The following is a 23,911-nucleotide window of genomic DNA, read 5'->3' as shown; positions in this document are numbered from 1 at the left end:
CGATGTCGCTAGGCAAGTAAGTATGTGTGACGGGTCCGGGCGATGTTGTGCGCCACAGGCAGCAATTTGCCCATGACGCACAACCAATGGGGGCGGGAACGCAACCTAGCGATATCGGTAATGATATCGCAGCGTGGAAAGTGGCCTTGAGGGTATTGCTCGTGCTTGACAATCTCCAGACAAAAGCGCCTCAGCTAGATGGAAATATATGCAGTAATTTTTCCCCTAACATGGAGCCTACTGTCTTCCCCATGTTTTTTTTGTCTTCCTTTTGATCAACATGCTCGGCTATGAGTTGAACTCAATGCACTTAAAGGGAATCTATGTGCAGGGTTTTGCTACCTCATCTGAGAGCAGCAAGATTGGTTGCAGTTAGATGCGCCCCCACACTTAGTGGCAGCGTGTCAGCTGACTGCAACCAATCACAGGCGGCAGGACGGCGGATGGGAAAGCAGTGCAAATGTCTGCGGGTCAGTATGGTGAACACGCATGTGTTTTAGAAACACATGCACATTCCTGTCAGAGTGTGCGGCTGTGCCGGTGATGAGCTGTCTGACTCGTACAAGTCTGACATGACATCAGTCGCAACAGCGTGCAATCTCTTAATATGAGCGTGCATGTACACAGAAACACATGCACGCTCCTGTCAAAAGTGTGCGCGGCTGTGCCAGTGATGCAGATTTTTTTTTTTAATGAATTAAAAAAAAAAACTATGTGCTATCCCCCCTAATTTTGATACCCAGCCATGATAAAGCCGGCTGGGGCTTAGCATTCTCAGCCGCAGCCGTCCGGTATTGCCACCTCTATTAGATGGGACAATCCCCGTGCTTTACCAACTCTTCTAGATTTCCCTGGAGCAGTGGCAATTGAGGTAATGAGGGGTTAATAGCAGCGCACAGCTGCTACCAAGCCATAGGTTAATGACGGCACTGTTGTCTACGAGATACCTGCATCACACAAACCTACAAACCTGTAAATGAAAGTAAATAAACACAGACAGAGAAAAATCCTTTATTTGGAATAAATTACAAAACGCACCCTCCTTCACCACTTTATTAAGCCCAATACCCTGGTGTAATTAACACGAGGTCTGTTGTGAATACGTTTTCCAGTTTGGGGCTCCCTCCTGTGGCCAGTACTGGCGGTGCAGTTGATGTGTGGAATGAAAGCCATACACCTGTGGAAGACTGGCAATCAGGGTCAGATTAGGCTATTTAACTGAGCGGTTTTCTCTGGTTCCTTGCCGGTGGTCAATGTCTCCTGTGTGTTAAGGACATTCTGTAACCAACCCTGCTCACTACCAGAACTCCTCTCAGATAAGTGGTCTTTGTACCTCTGTTGTTTGTTTTCCATTTTCTTGTTGTTTTTTCTGCTTTGATACTAATGCATGATTCCAATTTTGTCTGTGCAGAGTTCTTGGTGGAATGGGATCATTCCCTGCTAAGAGTGTCTGTATACGTAGCTCCATGATTCTGCAAGGTATTGTGTTTGTCATGCTTGGTATTAATTCAGTCCCTCATCCGTGTTAGTGCTTTTGGATCCCAGTAACATCAGAGTGTTGATACAGAGTGGGGAGGTTGTTTGACCTCAGGATTTATCCATATCAGAAGTGCTGGGATATATTAGAGTTTTACGGCTGCAGACAGTTGCGCTTTACTGTCCTTTCCTACAAAGATAGCTTGGGCCTCAGCTTTTCCGAATCTGTCTTTTCTGGCTTTGTATTGTGTTTTTCTATATCACCGTAGCCTTTACATGTGGAGGTCTGTCAATCTAACTTTGGGGACTGTTCTGAGGCAGGTTAGCTTTCTTATATCTCTATCTGTGAGATTATTTAGTTCTCCAGCTTTGTCGAGACATCCACGGATACTTCTAGTTGTGTGTCAGGATTAGGTCTGCAGTCCGTTAAGTTCCCAGCCACTCTGTTACCTTTTTGGGATTCCACATTTTTTGATCCTCCTCGGTCCCAGAATCGTAACAGTACCATCGGCCTTACCTAGATTCCAGGTTACTCAAAAGAAGGAAAAAAAAAGTGTCAGAATTTTTTCCTTGTGTGTTTTCTCCTCTATATCTCTGGGTGCTGTGGAGGATCTTGTGCTATTAAAGATGTCACACAATTAGTTGGTCGAGTCAATCAGTTTACTTCTCAGGTTAAGGATATGTCCGATTATCTTGTCCAGACACCTGCGTTAGATTCTAAGATACCTTTACCAGATTTGTTCTCTGGGGAGATCGGTCAGAATTTATGAACCTCAAGAACAATTGTAGGTTATTTTTTATTATGAAACCAAAGTCCTCAGGGTCCTCCAGGCAGCGAGTTCAGATTGTTATCTCTCTGCTGCGTGGTGACCCCCAGGATTGGACCTTTTCCCTGGTGCCTGAAAATCCTGCTCTTGCTGATGTTGTTTTTTTTTTCAGACTCTAGGGTTGTCATATGATGAACCTAATGCTATTAATCAAACTGAGAAAACTTTATTGGCTTTGATCCAGGGTCAGGAACCTGCAGAGATATACTGTCAGAAATTTCGTAAGTGGGCGGTCCTTACTGAGTGGAATGATGCGGCTCTATTTCGTAAGCCTGTAAAGGATGTTTGGTGGGCTTTCTTGTCCCATCTGGTCTTGATGCCTCCATGTCATTGGCCATTCAGATTGATAGACGTTTACATGAACGTAAAACAATGCGTGCAGAGGTGTCGCTTTCAGAGCAGTCTACTGAGCCTATGCAGTGTGATAGGGTCCTTTCTAGGGTGGAACAGCAGGATTTTAGACAGCGTAATAAGCTATGTTTCTTCTGTGGAGATGCCTCTCATACTATTTCTATCTGCCCTAAGTGCGAGAATTAATTTGACCATTCATTTAATTTGGGTGGTTTACAGTCTAAGTTTCTTTTTTTGGTTTCTTTGATCTGTTCTCTATCATCATTTTCGGCTATGGCTTTTATTGATTCAGGAAATGCCCTGAACTTGATGGATTTTGGGTTTGCTGAGCGCTGTAGTTTTCCTATGGTGCCTTTGCATGTTCCTATCCCTTTGAAGGGTATTGATGCTACTCCTTTAGCGGAAAATAAGCCCCAGGTTTTGACCCAGGTGACGATGCGGCTGACTATCAAGAGGTTTGTAAGTTTTTGGTGTTGCATAATTTGCATGAAATTTTGGTACTTAGATTTCCTTGGTTGCAAGTAGAGATGAGCGAGCCTCTGAAAGCTCAGGTTCGGTTCAGTTCGTCGAATGGAGGCCCCGTCGATGTAGCATAGTGGTGGATACCACTGCCTTTACTGCTACCCTGACAGTCTTAATAACTGTATAAGTTGTTTGATGAAGGCCAACCGGCTGAAACGTCACATGTTGCTTTAAGACTTATGGAATAAATTCTTCGTTTGTATCACCATTTGAGAGTGCCTTGTTTCTAATTCTCTGGACATATGGTGTGGAAACCTACAAGTGCACCTCAACATCTCCTACACTGTGGCTGTGCCTTATCTTGCTATTAGCCCACATGCAGGGACTAGCTGTTACAGCCGGTAAATAGTGGCACCGGGAATCACGTGATCGGATCACCGTTGCTATGGTAACCCGCCTGTCAGCGGTGACGTCACTGCTTACAGCAAGCAGCCTCTGCTCACTCTCACTGAGTGATTAGACTGCACGGGGAGCTGCAGTGTCTTCCTCCCATGCAGTACTATCTGATGTAGCAGAGCTGCATGGGTTGAAGGAGAATGAAGACAGAAGAGCAGGATCGTGGAGGGATGAGAGGGAGTAATAAACATGGAGTCTCTAACTGTGTCTGTGTATTTATTTCTATTAAAGTATTTTGTTCTCTGTGGTGTCTTTTTGTAACCCTTTATTGGAGATTCGTAATGGCTGGGTCAAACTAGCCTGACATTAAGAAACTCTGGCTTAATACTAGCTAGTAAAACAAAGCTAGCATTACCTCATTATTACCAGCAAGCCACCCAGCTTCAGGGCTGCTGGAAGAGTTGGATACAGCGCCAGATGATGGCGCTTCTATGAAAGCGCCATTTTCTGGGGCAGCTGCAGACTGCAATTCGCAGCAGAGGCACCCAGAAAGCTCGGGCACCTGGAGCTGTGGATTCCAATCCCCAGCTGCCTAGTTGTACCTGGCTGGACACAAAAATATGGTGAAGCCAATGTCATTTGTTTTTTAATTATTTCATGAAATAAGTGAAATAATTAAAAAAAAGGGCTTTATCTATATTTTTGGTTCCCAGCCGGGTACAAATAGGCAGCTGGGGGTTTGGGGCAGCCCGTAGCTGTCTGCTGTACTTGGCTAGCATACAAAAATATGGTGAAGCCCACGTCATTTTTTGAGGGGATAAAAAACTCCTGCATACAGTCCTGTATGGACTATGATGAGCCTTGTAGTTCTGCAGCTGCTGTCTGCTCTCCTGCATACACTAGTGAATGGATCATGCTGAGCCTTGTCGTTCTGCAGCTGCTGTCTGCTCTCCTGCATACACTAGTGAATGGATCATACTGAGCCTTGTCGTTCTGCAGCTGCTGTCTACTCTCCTGCATACACTAGTGAATGGAGCATGCTGAGCCTTGTAGTTCTGCAGCTGCTGTCTGCTCTCTTTCATACAGACAGACAGCAGCTGCAGAACTACAAGGCTCATTCAGGACTGTATGCAGGAGTTTTTTGCCCCCTAAAAAAATGACGTGGGCTTCGCCATGTTTTTGTATGCTAGCCAGGTACAGCAGGTAGCTACGGGCTGCCCCCAACCCCCAGCTGCCTATTCGTACCCGGCTGGGAACCAAAAATATAGGGAAGCCCTTTTTTTTTTAATTATTTCATGAATTTCATGAAATAATTAAAAATAAAATGTCGTGGGCTTTGCCCACTTTTTGTGTCCAGCCAGGTACAACTAGGCAGCTGGGAATTGGAATCCGTAGCTCAGGGTGCCCAAGCTTTCTGGGCACCCCTGCTGCGAATTACAGTCTGCAGCTGCCCCAGAAAATGGCGCTTTCATAGAAGCGCCATCTTCTGGCGCTGTATCCAACTCTCCAGCTGCCCTGGTGATGGGTGGCTCGCTGGGTAATAATGGGGTTAGGACTAGCTGTATATTATCAACTGGCCCTAAGACCGAAATTCATGGTATCATGCCAATATTAGACATGGCCACCATGAATTTCTAGTACAGATACAAAAAAAACACAACACACAGAAAAATATTTTTATTAGAAATAAAACACAACACAATTAGGGACTTCATCTTTATTGAAATAAAGAATCCCCCTCCGCAGTAATCCTGGGTCAACGGTCCCGCACCGCCCAATCCAGATCCAATATCATCTGATTGGTTTGCTGGAAGGCAAAGCGATCAGATGATGTTTCAGGTTCAAGGAAAATAATGAAGGTTTCAGCTCACCCATATGAAGTCTCCAAGGCAAGGATGGATGCCCGCAGTCCCCCGGATAGGCCGGTCCGTGATTCAGAGTAGATATGGAAGGAAAAAGGGGTTTGGGACTCAGCACCAATGCAGTAATATAAAACTTGGAACTTTATTAGAAAATCTAAAACGAAGGTACACAGGTCATCCAAAAAATCGCCATGCGATTTGCCTAGCGGCTTTATGCGTTTCGGACAAACAGGGGAAATTAAAAGCAGTCCTTAGTCATAAGTCCTTTATGACTAAAGAAAACGTTATAAAGCACATAAATAAATCTTCATGCAAAGCATTTTGGGAGTGCCTTGTCTACTTTTTGCCATTGACTGATCTGACCAAGAAGGGAGCTGATGTGAATTGGTCTTCAGAGGCAGTCTTGGCTTTTCAGGAGCTGAAAAGGACGTTTACTTCTGCTCCGGTCTTGCGGCAGCCTGATGTGTTTATTCCTTTTCAGGTGAAAATCGATGCCTCGGATATCGGAGCTGGGGCTGTCTTGTCTCAAAGGGACCCTGTGACTTTTAAAATTAGACCCTGTGCTTTTTTTCCCCAGAAATTTTCACCACCGGAGCGAATTATGATGTGATGAATCAGGAATTATTTGCTATGAAGTGGGCTTTTGATGAATGGCAACATTGGCTGGAGGGAGCGAGACATCAAGTGGTAATATTTACTGATCTTAAGAATTTGATCTATCTTTAATCTTCCAGGAGGTTGAATCCTAGGCAGGCTTAATGGGCCTTGTTTTTCACGCACTTTAACTTTGTGGTCTCTTATATTCCGAGTACTAAGAATATTAAGGTGGATGCCCTTTCTAGGAGTTTCTTTGCTGTTTCTCTGGATGTTACTGAGCCTGCTGCCATCCTGCATGAGGGAGTGATTCTCTCTGCGATTTCACACGATTTGAGACTTGTGCTTGAGGAATTTCAGGAGCACAAACCTGAAAAATGTCCTGGAGGGAAATTGTATGTTCCTGACCAATGAAGGCGTAGAGTGATGTCTGAAGTTCATTGTTCTGTGTTGGCTGGTCATCCTGGGATTTTTGGCACCAGGGATTTGGTGAGTAGGTTCTATTGGTGGCCTTCTCTTTCTCATGATGTGAGGAGTCTTTTGCAGTTATGTGAAATCTGTTCTAGATCTAAGTCTTCTTCTTCTCGTTCTAGTGGACAATTACTGCCACTGCCGGCGTCTAAGGGACCATGGACTTACATCACTATGGATTTTATTTCTGTTCTCCCTGTTTCTCAGGGGATGACAGTTATTTGGGTAGTCTATGATAGATTTTCCAAAATGATTCATTTGGTGCCACTGCCTAAGTTGCCATCAGCTTTGGAATTGGTACCTTTGTTTTTTCGTCAGGTGGTTCGTTTGCATGGTATTCCTTAGAATGTTGTGTCCGATAGAGGAGTCCAGTTTGTGTCTAGATTCTGGAGAGCTTTTTGTTCTAGGCTGGGAGTTGAGTTGTCCTTCATTCTCCTCTGCGTTTCATCTTCAGACCAATGGACAGACTGAATGGACAAATCAGACTTTGGAAATCTATTTGCGATGTTTTGTGTCGGCTGATCAGGATGACTGGGTTTCCTTTTGGCCTTGGTTTAGTTTGCCCTTAATAATAGAGCTAGCTCGGCCACTTTGATGTCTCCTTTTTTTGCAACTATGGGTTTCATCCTCGGTTTTCTTCGGGGCAGATGGAGGCTTTTGCCTGCCCGGGTCTTGATTTGGCAGTGGAGAAAATGCAGCATATTTTGTATCAAGTTGTGGATAAATTGTCCCACTCCCAGGAAAATGCCCAATGGTTTGCCAACCGACGTAGGACTGTGGGTCCCCGGTTTAAGGTAGGGGACTTGGTCTGGTTGTCTTCCAGACATGTTCCTATGAAAGTTTCTGCTCCAAAATTTAAGCCAAGGTTTATTGGACCTTTTAAAATTTTGAAGGTAATTAATCCTGTTTCTTTTCGTTTGGCTCTTGCAGAGACTTTCAAGATTCACAATGTCTTTCATAAGTCTTTATTGAAAAAATATGTTGAACCGGTAGTGCCTCCTGATCCTGTGTAGGTCGAGGGGGATCTGGAATACGTAGTGGAAAACATTTTGGATTCCCGTATTGCTAGACAGAAGCTCCAGTATCTGGTCAAGTGGAAAGGTTATGGTAAGGAGGATAATTCTTGGGTGGTTGCTTCCGACATACATGCTTATCGCTTGATCCGTACTTTTCATCGAGCCCATCCTGACAAACTCGAGGGTTCCAGTGAGAATTCGGTGACCCCTCCTCAAGGGGGGTACTGTTGTGAATACTTTTTCCAGTTTGGGGATCCCTCTTGTGGTCAATGCTGGTGGCGCAGTTGATATGTGGAGTGAAAGCTACACATCTGTAGAGGACTGGAAATCACGGTCAGATTGGGCTATTTCACTTAGTAGTTTTCTCTTGTTACTTGCCGGTGGTCAATGTCTCCTGTGTGTCAACCCCTTCAGCCCCGGGGCACTTTCCGTTTTTGCGTTTTTGTTTTTTGCTCCCCTTCTTCCGAGAGCCGTAATGTTTTTATTTTTCCGTCTATCTTGCCATATAAGGGCTTGATTTTTGCGGGACAAGTTGTACTTTTAAATGAAACCATAAGTTTTACCATATGGTGTACTGGAAAATAGTAAAAAAATTCCAAGTGTGGAAAAACTGCAAAAAAAGTGTGATGGCACAATAGTTTTTGGGATGTTTTAATCAAGGTGTTCATTATATGGTAAAACTGATGTGTGGGTATGATGCCTGAGGTTGGTGCAAGTTTGTAGACACCAAACATGTATGGGTTTACTTGTATCTAAGGCGTTAAAAAAAATTCACAAGCTTGTCCAATAAAAGTGGCGCACGTTTTGCGCCATTTTCCGAAACATGTAGCGTTCTCATTTTTCTGGATCTATGGCTCAGTGACAGCTTATTTTTTGCGTCTCAAGCTGTCGTTTCTAATGGTACCATTTTTGTGCAGATGCTACGTGTTACAGGGGGCTGTCTGATAATAAAACCTAAAGGAGTATCAGACAGTCAGGGTCCACCGTGCAAAGACTCTGCTGCAGACTATGGCAGAGTGCAATACCTCTGTTAAACTAACAGAGGAATATAATTAGTAAATAAGGCAATTCCTCCCTTACTTGGAGGGTGTGTGGAATGGTCTCTGTTAATAATCACAGAGACAAAGGCAATGAGTGTGAAATGGCACCTACCTAGGTCCGTTCCTCTAGTGATGCCAGGAGACGGACAGCAGTGTAAGCCGCACAAAGCTCCTACCTGCGTTCGCTCCACTAGTGTGCGAGGACACGAACCACTAGATATGGCACCTGCCTAGGTCCGCTCTTCTAGTGGTGCAAAAGAGACGAACAGCAGCGTAAGCCGCACAAAGCTCCTACCTGCGTTCGCTCCACTAGTGTGCGAGGACACAAACCACTAGATATGGTACCTGCCTAGGTCCACTCTTCTAGTGGTGCAAAAGAGACGGACAGCAGCATAAGCCGCACAAAGCTCCTACCTCTGTTCGCTCCCCTAGTGTGCGAGGATACGAACAACTGCCAGACGCAGTATAAGGAACGTTACCCTAGCGGCAACGTCCACCTACAAGTAGAATCACAAGACCCAGCCGGACTATGTGCCTCAGGCACCTGCCTATGTCCGCTCTCCTAAGAGGTAAGGATACGGACTGCAGCCGAAGCTGTAAGGTATAAGAACGCTACCCTGCCGGTAGCGCTCACCTAGCATAGACAGAGAGATGCCTAGAGGAACGTGCACAGAGCGTCTACTCTCATGCATGAACCAAGAGGACTGAGCGCGGGGCGGCGTGCGTCAGGGTCTTATATAGACTCTGTGCCTCATCCAAGATGGAGGACACCAGAGCCAATCCACTGCCAGAACGATATGAATGACATCACGCTGGCCTACCACCGAGCAAAGCGTCACAAGCACATGACCAGCGACCAATCGGCATAGAAGGTGTCAGAGACATGTGACCACGTGTCACAAGCACATGACCAGCGGCCAATCGGCATAGAAGGTGTCAGAGACATGTGACCTCGTGTCAGCGATGATGTCACCCGTACATGTGCAATGGCTCCAAGATAGGACTTAGTCTCCAGCGCTTGCACATGTGCAGTAGCAAGAAATCGGGACATAGTCTCCAGTGCTCGCACATGTGCAGTAGCAAGAAATCTGGACATAGACTCCAGTGCCACAGCAACCGTAACAGTACCTCCCCCTCAAGGGCCTCCCTCCCGGCGACGCAGGTAATCGGCAACTAAGTCGGGAGCATGGACAGCCTCCTCAGGCTCCCAAGAGTGATGTTCCGGGACGTAGCCCTCCCAATCTATCAAGAAGAACCTGCGCCCTCTAACCATCTTAGAACCAACTATGGCTCGTACCTCATAGCTAGAGCGAGAGGAATCAGAGGCAGGAGAGTGCACTTCACGAGCGTGAGGAAAAATAGCCGGCTTTAGCAGTGAGACATGGAATTTGTCATGGATCCTAAGATGGACGGGTAACTTCAATTGGTAGACTACAGGATTTACCTGTCGAAGAACCTCATAAGGACCCAGGAAGCGAGGAGCAAATTTGACAGAGCTCACTCTAAGGGGCACTTTGCACACTGCGACATCGCAGGTGCGATGTCGGTGGGGTCAAATTGAAAATGACGCACTTCCGGCATCGCATGCGACATCGCAGTGTGTAAAGGCTGGATGATACGATTAACGAGCGCAAAAGCGTCGTAATCGTATCATCGGTACAGCGTCGGCGTAATCCATAATTACGCTGACGCAATGGTCCGATGTTGTTCCTCGCTCCTGCGGCAGCACACATCGCTGTGTGTGAAGTCGCAGGAGCGAGGAACATCTCCTACCGGCGTCACTGCGGCTTCCGTAGGATATGCGGAAGGAAGGAGGTGGGCAGGATGTTTACATCCTGCTCATCTCCGCCCCTCCGCTCTGATTGGCCGCCTGCCGTGTGACGTCGCAGTGACGCCGCACGACCCGCCCCCTTAACAAGGAGGCGGGTCGCCGGCCACAGGGACGTCGCACGGCAGGTGAGTGTGTGTGTGAAGCTGGCGTAGCGATAACTTTCGCTACGCCAGCTATCACCACATATCGCTGCTGCGACGGGGGCGGGCACTATCGCACTCGGCATCGCAGCATCGGCCTGCGATGTCGTAGTGTGCAAAGCCCGCCTAAGTCTCACGTGTTTTGCAGAGAGCCACACAAAGTCCCCCGGAGAAAAGACAGGAGCCGGGCGACGAAACCAATCGGACACCGTCTTCATACGGTCCTTAGCTGCTTGGATCTAATCTTGAGTCCGATCCCGAACCTCTCTGGCATTAGTTGCCCAGTCGGCCACAAGAGGAGGAGGTGCAGCAGCGGGAAACGGTACCGGTACCCTAGGGTGTTGCCCATTGTTGAGTATGAACGGTGTCTGCCCAGTGGCCTCAGCCAGCGAATTGTTAAGGGCAAATTCTGCCCAGGGTAGGAGGAAGGACCAGTTATCGTGGTTCTCAGTAACAAAGTGTCGAAGGTATATAATCATGGATTGATTGGTACGCTCAACCAAACCATTGGTCTCCGGATGGTATGCCGAAGAGAGATTCAACTCAATTTGCAGAAGGCTACAAAGATTTGGCCAGAAACGGGAAGCAAATTGCGGGCCTCTATCACAAATGATACGATCTGGCATCCCGTGAAGCCTAAAGACATGCTTGAGGAATAGTTTGGCTAGTACCCTAGAAGATGGGATTCTCGATAACGGTACGAGATGAACCATCCGGGAGAAATGGTCCGTAATGACCCACACAAATCTATGTCCCTGTGAACACGGAAGATCACCCACAAAGTCCATGCCTACCACCTCCCATGGTCTATCTGGCACTGGTAAAGGATGCAAGAGCCCAGCCGGTCTCTGCCGTAATGGACGGTTGCGAGCACACGAGTAGCAGGAACCGACATATCTCTTGACGTGGCTGGCTAAGTGTGGCCACCAATACCACCTCTCCAGTAACTCTCGTGTCCGCCTAATACCAAAATGCCCACCCACCTTTGAGGTGTGGGCCCACGACAGTATATCATTCTGTCGATCAGGCAGAACAAAGGTCTTGCCCGGTGGGATTTGGTCTAACGTCACAGGGGAGAGCGTATGAAAAACCCTGGAGGGAAGGATAAGACGAGGTTCGTCAATCTCTTCCTGGGTAGAAACCATAGAGCGAGACAGGGCGTCTGCCTTCTTATACATACTCCCAGACAGATAGTTGATGGAGAAGTGAAAGCGGGAGAAAAACAAGGACCAGCGGGCTTGGCGAGGATTCAGACGCTGTTTATTTTGTAAGTATTCAGATTCTTATGGTCTGTATAGACCTGGAAAGGATGTTTCGCTAATTCCAGCAAGTGACGCCACTCCTCCAAGGCTAATCTCAGGGCGAGCAGTTCCCTATCCCCAATGGTATAGTTTCTCTCTGCCGGTGAAAAGGTTTTAGCAAAGAAGAAACACGGCTTTTTTCTACCTGCACTGTTCTTTTGATACAAGACCGCACCAGCACCCACTGAAGAGGCATCACCCTCCAAGAGGAAGGGCTTATTCTCATCGGGTCTTTGAAGAACGGGAGCAGTTGAAAAGTGTCTTTTTACTGCCTCAGAAGCCTGAGATGTCTCAGTAGACCAGACTTTGGGATTAGCACCTTTCTTAGTCAAGGCCACCAAAGGGACCACCAAAGTAGAAAAATGGGGTATGAACTGACTGTAATAATTTATGAATCCTAAGAAGCGTTGCACCGCCTTCAAGGAATGAGGTTCGGTCCATTCCAGGACAGCAGAGAGCTTCGCAGGATCCATAGCCAGACCCTCTTGTGAGATAATGTAGCCCAAAAAAGGCAAGGATGACTGCTTGAATACACATTTTTCGAGTTTAGCAAACAATGAGTGCTCCCTTAAACGGGAAAGGACACGAACGACATCCTGATGATGAGTCTCCAGATCAGGAGAAAAAATCAGGATGTCGTCCAGATACACCACTACAGAGAATAACAGTAAATCCCTGAACACATCGTTTACGAAGTCCTGAAATACTGCGGGTGCATTACATAAACCAAAAGGCATGACGAGGTATTCATAGTGACCGTCTCGGGTGTTAAAAGCGGTCTTCCATTTGTCACCCTCTCGAATTCGTACCAAGTTATACGCACCCCGCAGATCCAACTTCGTAAAAACTTGAGCTCCCCTCAGTCTGTCAAACAGCTCCGAAATTAAAGGTAACGGGTATTTGTTCTTTATTGTGATTGCGTTGAGACCCATGTAATCTATGCAGGGACGCAAATCACCCTCTTTCTTCCGAACAAAGAAAAACCCAGCTCCCGCGAGAGACAGACTTACGAATGAACCCCTTCTCTAAACTCTCTCTTATATAGGTCGACATGGCCTCCGACTCAGGTATCGACAGGGGGTAAACCCTGCCCTTAGGTGGAACCGAACCTGGGATAATGTCTATGGCACAGTCATACGGCCTATGGGGTGGAAGAACCTCAGCACCCTGTTTGGAGAACACGTCAGCGAAATCCAAATAGGGTGTAGGTATGGGAGAGAGATCAGTTGATGCAACCGTAATGACCTTAGGTGGTAAGGGAAGACATCGGGACTGACATTTCGAACCCCAACTAATAATGCTGTCGGACTCACAGTCAATGTGAGGAGCATGAGTCCGAAGCCATGGGAGACCCAGAAGGACGTCGTCTATACCCTCAGGCAAAACAAGAAAAGAAATCTCCTCTATGTGACCCTGAGACAGGAAAAGGCGCAAGGGAACTGTCCTCAATGTAATGGAGTCAGACAACATAGTTCCATTAACAACATGGACAGGAATAGGTGCCTCTAACATGATAGAGGGAATATTGTGTCTCTTTACAAATCCTGAGGACACAAAAGTCCCGTCAGCTCCGGAATCCACAAAAGCCATAATAGGCCATGTATTCTCAGAGAATGAGAGCTGACCTGGGATACTACACTTAGAGGGTGCAGAAGACGTCTCTAGGAGCCCCCCTCTAATGGTTACTAGGCCTGGGAGTTTCCCTGACGGCTAGGACACTTGTTGGCATAGTGCCCAGCCTGACGACATACATAACATATAGGAGGACCAGACTTGCGTAGTCTGGAGGACATATGACCTAACTCCATAGGAGTGGGAGATGTTTCAGATGCTGAGGAAGATGGTAGTGGACCCTCAACAACTGGAATAGCCGATGCTTAGGGCGTGAGGAAGAGACCTCGAGTCTACGTTCCCTATGGCGTACGTCGATCCTCGTTGCTACTGTGATCAAGTCTTCCAGAGAAGCAGGGACCTCACAAGTAGCAAGAGCATCCTTGACATAGCCTGCCAACCCTCTCCAGAAGATAGGAATCAACACCTTCTCTGGCCAATCTAGTTCTGCCACCAGAGTTCTAAAAGCAATGGCATAAGAACTAGTTGATAACGAACCCTGAGATAAATCTAAGAATCTCAGGGCCGCATCATGGGTAACCTGCGGACCCATGAATACCGCCTTAAGAGCATCAAGAAAGTCTTGATGTCTCAGAGTAACCAGATCAGAGCACTCCCATAGGGGAGTCGCCCATTCTAAGGCTTTGTCCTGAAGTAAGGAGATGATAAAGCCTACTCTGGACCTCTCTGTAGAGAAGCGAGAAGAGTTGACCTCTAGGTGTATCTGACACTGACTAATGAAACCACGACATGATCTGGCATCGCCAGAATATCTGTTTGGCAGAGCAAGTCGAGGATCATGTGCAGATGTCACCATGGTCTGAGGTTTATCCTCTAAACTCTTGAGCCGTGACTCGAGTACTTGTATGTAACGGTGTAACTGCTGATATTCTGCCATAACTGCCAGACCCTTGGCTCAGTCTTAATGTTACAGGGGGCTGTCTGATAATAAACCTAAAGAAGTATCAGACAGTCAGGGTCCACCGTTCAAAGACTCTGCTGCAGACTATGGCAGAGTGCAATACCTCTGTTAAACTCACAGAGGAATATAATTAGTAAATAAGGCAATTCCTCCCTTACTTGGAGGATGTGTGGAATGGTCTCTGTTAATAATCACAGAGACAAAGGCAATGAGTGTGAAATGGCACCTACCTAGGTCCGTTCCTCTAGTGGTGCCAGGAGACGAACAGCAGCGTAAGCCGCACAAAGCTCCTACCTGCGTTCGCTCCACTAGTGTGCGAGGACACGAACCACTAGATATGGCACCTGCCTAGCTCCGCTCTTCTAGTGGTGCAAAAGAGATGAACAGCAGCGTAAGCCGCACAAAGCTCCTACCTGCGTTCGCTCCACTAGTGTGCGAGGACACGAACCACTAGATATGGCACCTGCCTAAGTCCGCTCTTCTAGTGGTGCAAAAGAGACGGACAGCAGCATCAGCCGCACAAAGCTCCTACCTGCGTTCGCTCCACTAGTGTGCGAGGACACGAACCACTAGATATGGTACCTGCCTAGCTCCGCTCTTCTAGTGGTGCAAAAGAGACGGACAGCAGCATAAGCCGCACAAAGCTCCTACCTCTGTTCGCTCCCCTAGTGTGCGAGGAAACGAATAACTGCCAGACGCAGAATAAGGAACGTTACCCTAGCGGCAACGTCCACCTACGAGTAGAATCACAAGGCCCAGCCGGATCATGTGCCTCAGGCACCTGCCTATGTCCGCTCCCCTAAGAGGTAAGGATACGGACTGCAGCCAAAGCTGTAAGGTATAAGAACGCTACCCTGCCGGTAGCGCTCACCTAGCATAGACAGAGAGATGCCTAGAGGAACGTACACAGAGCGTCTACTCTCATGCATGAACCAAGAGGACTGAGCGCCGGGCGGCGTGCGTCAGGGTCTTATATAGACTCTGTGCCTCATCCAAGATGGAGGACACCAGAGCCACTCCGCTGCCAGAACGACAGGAATGACATCACGCTGGCCTATCACCGAGCAAAGCGTCACAAGCACATGACCAGCGACCAATCGGCATAGAAGGTGTCAGAGACATGTGACCACGTGTCACAAGCACATGACCAGCGGCCAATCGACATAGAAGGTGTCAGAGACATGTGACCTCGTGTCAGCGATGATGTCACCCGCACATGTGCAATGGCTCCAAGATAGGACTTAGTCTCCAGCGCTTGCACATGTGCAGTAGCAAGAAATCTGGACATAGACTCCAGTGCCACAGCACTACGTTTTGATCGCCTGTTATTGCATTTTGCGTAAAACTTGCGGCGACCAAAAAACGTAATTTTGGCGTTTGGATTTTTTTTGCCACTACATCGTTTACCAATCAGATTAATTGATTTTATATTTTGATAGATCGGGCATTTCTGAACGCGGCGATAAAAAATAAATAAATATACACATATTTAGTATCCCTTTAATTTTCAATGGGGGGAAAAGGGGGTGATTTGAACTATTTGGGTTTTTTTATTTTTTTTATTTTTTAAAACTTTTTTTTATTTTTTTTTATTTTACTAGTCTCCTAAGGGACTATAGCGATCAGCAATCCGATCGCTCTTATCTATCTGGTGATCACAGCTATACAGCTGTAAACAGCAGACTCATTCACTTTTTTTTTTTTTGTTTCTCTCTGCTCTCGGCCAAGGGAAAACGAAGGTGAAACTTCATAGCTGCAGGCATCATCACATGACCCTGTGGTACGATTGCAACCACCGAAAGTCACGTGATCACGCGCGTGACTTCCGGTGGGGGCGGCGGTAAGTAAATTTCATGGCCGCGTGCATATAGATCTCGCTGCCAGACTGTGGCAGCGAGATTTAAGGTGTTAAATGTTGCGATTGGAAGCGATTCCACTCGCAACATGCAGGCACACATGTCAGCTGTTGAAAACAGCTGATATGTGTGCCGACCGCCACCTCCAGCCCACGGCAGGGGGCGGGGCTTAATGGGACACGCTCCGTGACGGATATATCCATCCATGGTCGTGAAGGGGTTAAGGACATTCTGTAACCCGCTCTGCTCACTACCAGAACTCCTCTCAGATAAGTGGTCTTTGTACCTCTGCTGTTTGTTTTCAACTTTCTTGGTGTTTTTTCTGCTTTAATACTATGGCTTGATTCCTATTTTGTCTGTGTGGAGTTCTTGGTGGAATGGGATCATTCCCTCCTGGGAGTCTCTTTATACTTAGCTCCATGATTCTGCAAGGTATTGTGTTTGCCATGCTTGGTATTAATTCAGTCCCTCATCTGTATTAGTGTTTTTGGATCCCAGTAACATCAGAGTGCTGATACAGTGGGGGAGAGGTTGTGTGACCTCAGGATTTTTCCATTTCAGAAGTGCTGGTATATATTAGGGTTTTTACGGCTGCAGACAATTGCTCGTTTCTATCCTTTCCTATAAAGATAGTTTGGGCCTCACCTTTGCTGAAATCTGTCTTTTCTGGCTTTGTATTGTGTTTTTCTATATCACCGTAGCCTTTACATGTGGGGGGCTATCTATCTATCTTTGGGGACTGCTCTGAGGCATATTAGCTTTCTTACATCTCTGAGATTATTTAGTTCTCCAGCTTTGTCGAGGCGTCCAGGTCATCGTAGGGACGCCCCACGGCTACTTCTAGTTGTGTGTAAGGATTGGGTCTGCAGTCCATTAAGTTTCCAGCCACTCTGTTACCTTTTTGGGATTCCGCATTTTTTGATACACCTCGGTCCCTGAATGATAACAGAGATCCTAGGCCACTTCAGCTCTGCTACATAACATAGCCAGCGGCCATAGAGCACGACCACTGACTGTGCAGACAATGACTGAGCTGCGATGACTGCACGGCAGGCAGATACTGTCACAGGCTGGGGGCGTGTGTGCCTGCAACCAATCACAGACGGGAGGATGGCCAGTGGGTGGGGAAAACATGGAAAGCTGTGTGTATACGATGCACAGTACAGGAAGTGAATGTGCAACCCAGAAGCAGTGTGCCGCCATGACACCGAGTCTCGGTAAGTATGAAACGCTGTTTATTTGTGTTTTTCAATTATTTTCCCCGTACTGGATCCGGATCATGCTCTCGGAAATCTTTGAAACCACACAGATCTGGACTTTTACAGTTTGGATTTGCTTAGCCCTAGTTCTGACACAATCAGAATATATTTAGTCATGTAGCAGAGTCCAGAGAGCTGCCCTTGCTCACAACCACTCAATAAAAATTGTACATTGACAGTGAAGTGTCAATCAGAAAAGGGGACATGTTGGACTGCTGTGCATGTGACTTTGTTGTCCTGCAATTAATAAAGTCCTGCTACTTAAAAACATAGTAAATAAAGAACAGATTGGATTATGACAAGACCGGCAGCTCTGAATTATCTGTTTTAACCCTTGCAGCTTGCTTGCTTCAGCTTATAAAGTAAAAACTTGCTGTCAGATTCCTTTTAAGTCTACCTTCAACCTTAAATTCTGTGACACAATGAAACTTTAAACACCTAGTGGTTTAGTATTGCTTTGACCAACATGAAGTGCAATTTCTATGAGGAGCACATTTAGCAAAATAATTCTTAAAATTTTGATGTAATGTCACAACAGATCGTATGCTTGCAAATTGCAAAATGCAAAAAGATTTTACTTGCTTTGCTTCCGTGTAACCATATTATATCACACTATGTAATCACATTTTAAATTTAGTTCTTGAAAATTAAAAGTAGTACTGTGATTGGCTCCAATGGTCAACGTTGGGCAACTAAGCTAGTTTTGCTTTGATTTTTATTCACTGGTTTATACTGCTTTAACTACTTATCTTTTCATATTGGAAATAATTGTCCAATGCATGAAAAAGCCTAAATATCTGTTGTCTCATTAACATTTATGTTTTTTGTTCCTTCATGACAAAAAAAATCTATCGTAGCTCTCATATACTAAAGACTAAAGAATTCTGCAAATCCATACAGTACTGTCACTTCACAGAAATAACCAGAATAGTTCAGAAAAATTGCATAGAAGCTAGTTAATAATTTTTGTGTTGCTTTCCAGCAAATCATACTTTTAATTTCAGCTGAGCTAGAAATGTATTGAAAATATTATATTTGCTGGGTCAAATCTCGCTTTCAAACTCAGTTCATAAAATTAAATTTTAAAAACAGATAATTACTAATTAGCTGAATCTTATATTACTGCTTCATATTATATTGTACTGATTTATAGTGGATTTTCACTTGACAAATATCCCCCTAAACTGTTTTCCAATTCAGTGTTTTAAATGATAAGCATTAGTAGTAAATTTCAGTTTAATGCAAGATTTTAAAGCTTATATTTTTCAGCCTAATTGCTTTTATTATTCATGCTAACAAATAAAAACCATTGCCAATTGGACATACAACACAGAAAATATAACGGCGAGCAAAATGGTAACAATGTTTTGAACTTTTGCATTTCAGGTTCACTACAGCTTCGAATGAAAGACTGAAATCATTTTATAGAAAATCATCTTGGCTATCTCATACATAAATTTGACTTGCAACTATAACTATATTATAAAATCATGATATCATCTTGTTACCTAGCACTTAGACAGAAATCTCAATGCTCAGCATCGGTAATTGTTAGGTCCTGGTGGTGGTGGATCCTCTGGGCCATGCACCGGACTTCCCCAGTGAGGCAACCCGGAGCGAACTCCTATAAAGGGACTGTCCAGTCACCCCACCAGAGGGTCTAGGTGCATGGTAGCCGGAGTACTAGCGGAGCAAGGATAGCATCCTTCGGGAGACGGTGAGAACGCAGTTTCTGGAGCCACAGAGTTCCTGACGGCAATTACTAGGGACCAGTACAGGTGCCGGGTATGGACCTCGAGTGGGATCCGGGTTTAGCTGGGCACGCTAGTAGAGGTTGCTGGACGATGTTGAGGTTCCGAGACAAACACAGGCAGAAGAAATGGTGATGGTACTCCCCGCCGACAGTCCTCGGAGAACCTCTAGGCAATCTCGGAATCAGGAACTGGATACGGAGGCAGGACAGGTTCTACGGAAAAGACAGGATTAATATCCACAAGGCACAAGGAGACCTGGACTTCTAGCTTAATGAAACTCAATGAACAGGCCCCGCCCACATGTAAGGAATGTCCTAATATACCTTATAGCTGAAGTAGGCAATATCCTGTTTCGGGGACGCTGGCCCTTTAAGAGGAGGTTAATGACCGCGCGCGTGCCCTAATGCGCATGCACGAAGCCCGAGTGCCGGAGGCCAGAGCAGGAAGTGGTGCCGAGGATGCATGGAGGACACAGAGGGAGAAGAGGGAGCTGTGTAGCCGTGGGCAGGAGGATCGGGGACCGGAGCGGTGAGTAAGGAACGGCGTCGGGCCCCGGGGAGCATGACAGTACCCCCTCCCCCAGGCCCCCCTCCCTGCAACCGGGACAGAAAGTCACGAATCAGGGGGGTGCCAACATTCTCCCGGGGTTCCCAGGACCTGTACTCGGGGCCATAACCTGCCCAGTCCACAAGGAAGAATTGCTTACCCCTCACAGTTTTCATGGCTACAATATCCCTTACCGCATAGATGTCGTCGTCAGCAATAGGAGGAGGAGGAGTACTGGAGTCAGCGGAGAAGGGACCAAGGACAACAGGCTTGAGTAAGGAGACATGGAAGGAGTTGGGTATCCGCATCTTGGCCGGAAGCTGCAGTTTGTAGGAGACCTCATTGATCCTGCCGATAACCTTGAAGGGACCGATGTATCGTGGACCCAACTTGTATGAAGGCACCTTCAATCGGACGTATTTGGATGCAAGCCAGACCAGATCGCCTGGAGAGAAATACGGAGGGTCCAGGCGTCTCTTGTCCGCGTGTCCCTTCATCTGTAGTGAAGCGCGTTCAAGGGATGTCTTGACAGAGTTCCATATAGCAGAGAAATCTCTGGCCAGGGCGTCAGCAGCAGGGACATCGGAAGCCGAGGATACCGGTAACGGAACGGAAGGTTAGAGTCCATAGACAACATGGAAGGGAGATCAGGAGGTGGACTCGCTGACATGGTGGATATGAGAGAACTCTGCCCAAGGAAGAAGCGTGGACATGTTGTCATGATGTACGTTGACATAGTGGTGTAGGAATGAAGTCAGGACCTGGTTGACCCGTTCCAATTGGCCGTTTGACTGGGGGTGCTAAGCCGAGGAAAAGTCCAGAGACACCTCCAGTTGTTTGCAGAGAGACCTCCAGAAACGAGAGGTGAACTGCGTTCCTCTGTCAGACACAATGTGTGCGGGAAAGCCGTGCAGCCAGAAGATATGCTGGATGAAGGCATCAGCGAGCTCCTGGGCAGAGGGTAATCCGACCATGGGAACGAAATGAGCCATTTTCGAGAACCGATCCACCACGGCCCAGATGACAGTATGACCGGAGGACAAGGGCAAGTCCGTGACGAAGTCCATGGCGATGTGTAGCCACGGAACCGAGGGGATCGGCAGAGGAAGAAGACGACCATAGGGCAGGTGCTTAGGCGACTTGGTCCGGGCACAGGAGGGACAAGTGGAGACGAAGGACATGACATCCTTACGGAGAGACAGCCACCAATAGTGACGAATGATGGCGCCCCAGGATTTCTTCTGACCAGCATGGCCGGCCACTTTCGAGGAATGTCCCCACTGAAGAACCTTGAGTCTGTCGGTCTCCGTAACGAAGGTCTTCCCAGGAGGTATGTGTGCCAGTGTGACGGGAGTCACCGGTATGACTTTATTTGGACAGATGATAGGTTGATTAGTTTCTTCCTCTTGCTCCACCAGAGCAAAGAACCGGGACAGGGCATCAGCCTGCACGTTTTTATCCACGGGCCGGAAATGTAGTTGGAAGTCAAACCGGGCAAAGAATAGAGACCAACGGGCTTGGTGTGGGTTCAGCCTTTGAGCGGACCGCAGATATTCCAGGTTCTTGTGGTCTGTGTAAATGATCACTGGGTAAACTGCCCCCTCCAAGAGGTAACGCCACTCCTCCAATGCCATCTTGACAGCCAGGAGCTCTCGATCACCAATGGTGTAGTTGCGTTCAGGTGCAAAGAAGGCCTTGGAAAAGAATCCGCAGGTGACCATCTTACCGGTGGAGGACTTCTGCATAAGCACAGCCCTGGCCCCTGAGGAGGAGGCGTCTGCCTCCAAGGTGAATTGGCGGTTCAGCTCTGGTCGGTGGAGAACGGGAGAGGATGCAAAGGTTTGCTTCAGGGAGCAGAACGCGGCGTTGGTCTTAGGTGACCAGTCCTTCGGGTTGGCCCCCTTCTTGGTCAAGGCGGAGAGAGGCGCAGTCAGGGCAGAGAAGTGAGGGATGAACTGGCGGTAGTAGTTGGCAAAGCCGAGGAAGCGTTGAATGGCCATCAGTCCGGAGGGAGAGGGCCAGTTGAGGATAGCAGAGACCTTACCGGGATCCATCTGCAGGCTGGTATCGGAGATCACATAGCCCAGAAAGGGGAGAGACGATTGTTCAAACACACACTTCTCGTACTTGGCGTATAGGCGATTCTCCCTAAGCCTTTGTAGCACGAGCTGCACATATTCTCTGTGGGTCTGTATGTCCGGGGAATAGACCAGGATGTTGTCCAGGTATACGACCACACAGACGTAGAGGAGGTCCCTGAACATGTCGTTCACCAGCTCCAGGAAGACAGCCAGGGCGTTGCAAAGACCAAAGGGCATCACACAATACTCGTAGTGCCCATCATGGGTGTTGAAGGCGGTCTTCCATTCGTCCCCGAGGAGGAGTGGTTCCAGGCAGTAGGGTTGTTGTGGCGGTAATACCTCCGACTCCTTCTTATCGAACACGTCCACGAAGGACCAGTAGGCGGGAGGTAGTCCTGGTAGGGTTTCCGGGGCCGGAGGTCGACGGATCAGCTGGATGGACTGCATGCAGTTTTCGTGACAAGATGGCCCCCATCGGGTAATCTCTCCAGTATGCCAGCTGACCGTAGGGTCATGTCCAGTATCCAGGGTAAGCCCAGCAGGAGGGGATGAGACATGCGTGGGAGGACATAGAGAGAGATTTCCTCGGTGTGCAGCGCACCGATACGAAGTCCCACCAGTTTGGTGACAAACAGGATGGTGTCAGACAGGGGTTTCCCATCCACTGAAGCAATCACAAGGGATTTCTTAAGCGGGATAACGGGCACCTGGTACTTGTCCACCGTAGCCTGCTGGATGAAGTTACCCGCTGCCCCCGAATCGAGATACGCCTCTGCCGTGAAACGGGTTTTCTCCGTCGTCACCTGGACAGTCCATGTAACGGGGTCTGAGAGTGTCCCGGAACCTAGGGTGGCCTTTCCTACCAGGCCTAGGCTTTGGAGTTTCATGATTTTTCAGGACAGGAACGTAGCAGGTGTGTGCCGTCATCCACAGTCAAAACAGAGGCCCTTGGCGAGCCGTTCCGCTCAGCGTTGTTCGGACTGCCTCAGCCAGTCTATCTGCATGGGTTCATGGGAGGAGGTGCCAGAAGGCGCTGACAGAGGAATGGTAGGCTTCAGTGGAGGAGAGGAGTGCCTTATTGGACGTCTCTCACGGGACACCTCCTTGGACCTTTCCTGAAAGCGAAGATCCACTCGGGTTGCTAGAGCGATCAGGGCATCCAGGGTGGAAGGAACATCGTGGCCCACTAACTCGTCCTTGATGCGACCGGAGAGTCCCTCCCAGAAGGCGGCAGTCAAGGCCTCGTTATTCCACCCTAACTCTGAAGCCAGTGTACGGAACCGGATGGCATACTGGCTAACTGTCAAAGTCCCTTTGCATAGCCTGAGGAGAGATGAGGCGGACGAGGAGGGGCGTCCGGGTTCGTCAAATGTGGTACGGAAGGCTTGCAGGAAGTCCCGGATGTTGTTGGTTACTGGATCTTCCTTCTCCCACAAGGGGTTCATCCAAGCCAGTGCTTCAGCCTCTAGATGAGACATTACAAAGGCTAAACTGGCTTGGTCAGAAGCGAAGAGGTGCGGAAGCAGCTTGAAGTGCAGTGAGCACTGGTTCAAAAACCCCCTGCAGGTCTTGGGATACCGAGGCGGAGAGGCTAGTCAGAGTTTAGAGGATTCAGAAGAAGCCCCTACGGGAGCCATGGACGTGGCGAGGGTGGACAGGGGCGTGGCTGTTGTTTGTAGTGTGTTTAGGCGGATGTCCACTGATGTCATGAAGGCCAGCATATGGGATTGGGTTTCTCGCTGACGTACCAGCTCCTGCTGCAATCCAGCCAGCTGGGAGGCTAGTGCTTCAGCGGGATCCATGGCCTGTTCGTTCTGTTAGGTCCTGGTGGTAGTGGATCCTCTGGGCCGTGCATGAAGCCCGAGTGCCGGAGGCCAGAGCAGGAAGCAGTGCTGAGGATGCAGGAGCGCCTGTCAGTGTGTCCTGGGTCGCAGAGGAACACCGGGAGCGGGGAACCGGACGCATGGAGGATGCAGAGGGAACAGAGGGAGCTGTGTAGCCACGGGCAGGAGGACCGGGGACCAGAGCGGTGAGTAAGGAACGGCATCAGGCCCCGGGGAGCGTGACAGTAATAAGGAGATGCAACGAGGAACGGTTGAGGGATTGTGAAGAGAT

The sequence above is a fragment of the Anomaloglossus baeobatrachus genome, chromosome 1 (genome assembly GCF_048569485.1).
Source record: "Anomaloglossus baeobatrachus isolate aAnoBae1 chromosome 1, aAnoBae1.hap1, whole genome shotgun sequence".
Classification (NCBI taxonomy): Eukaryota; Metazoa; Chordata; class Amphibia; order Anura; family Aromobatidae; genus Anomaloglossus; species Anomaloglossus baeobatrachus.
Note: the sequence above shows the minus strand (reverse complement) of the source record.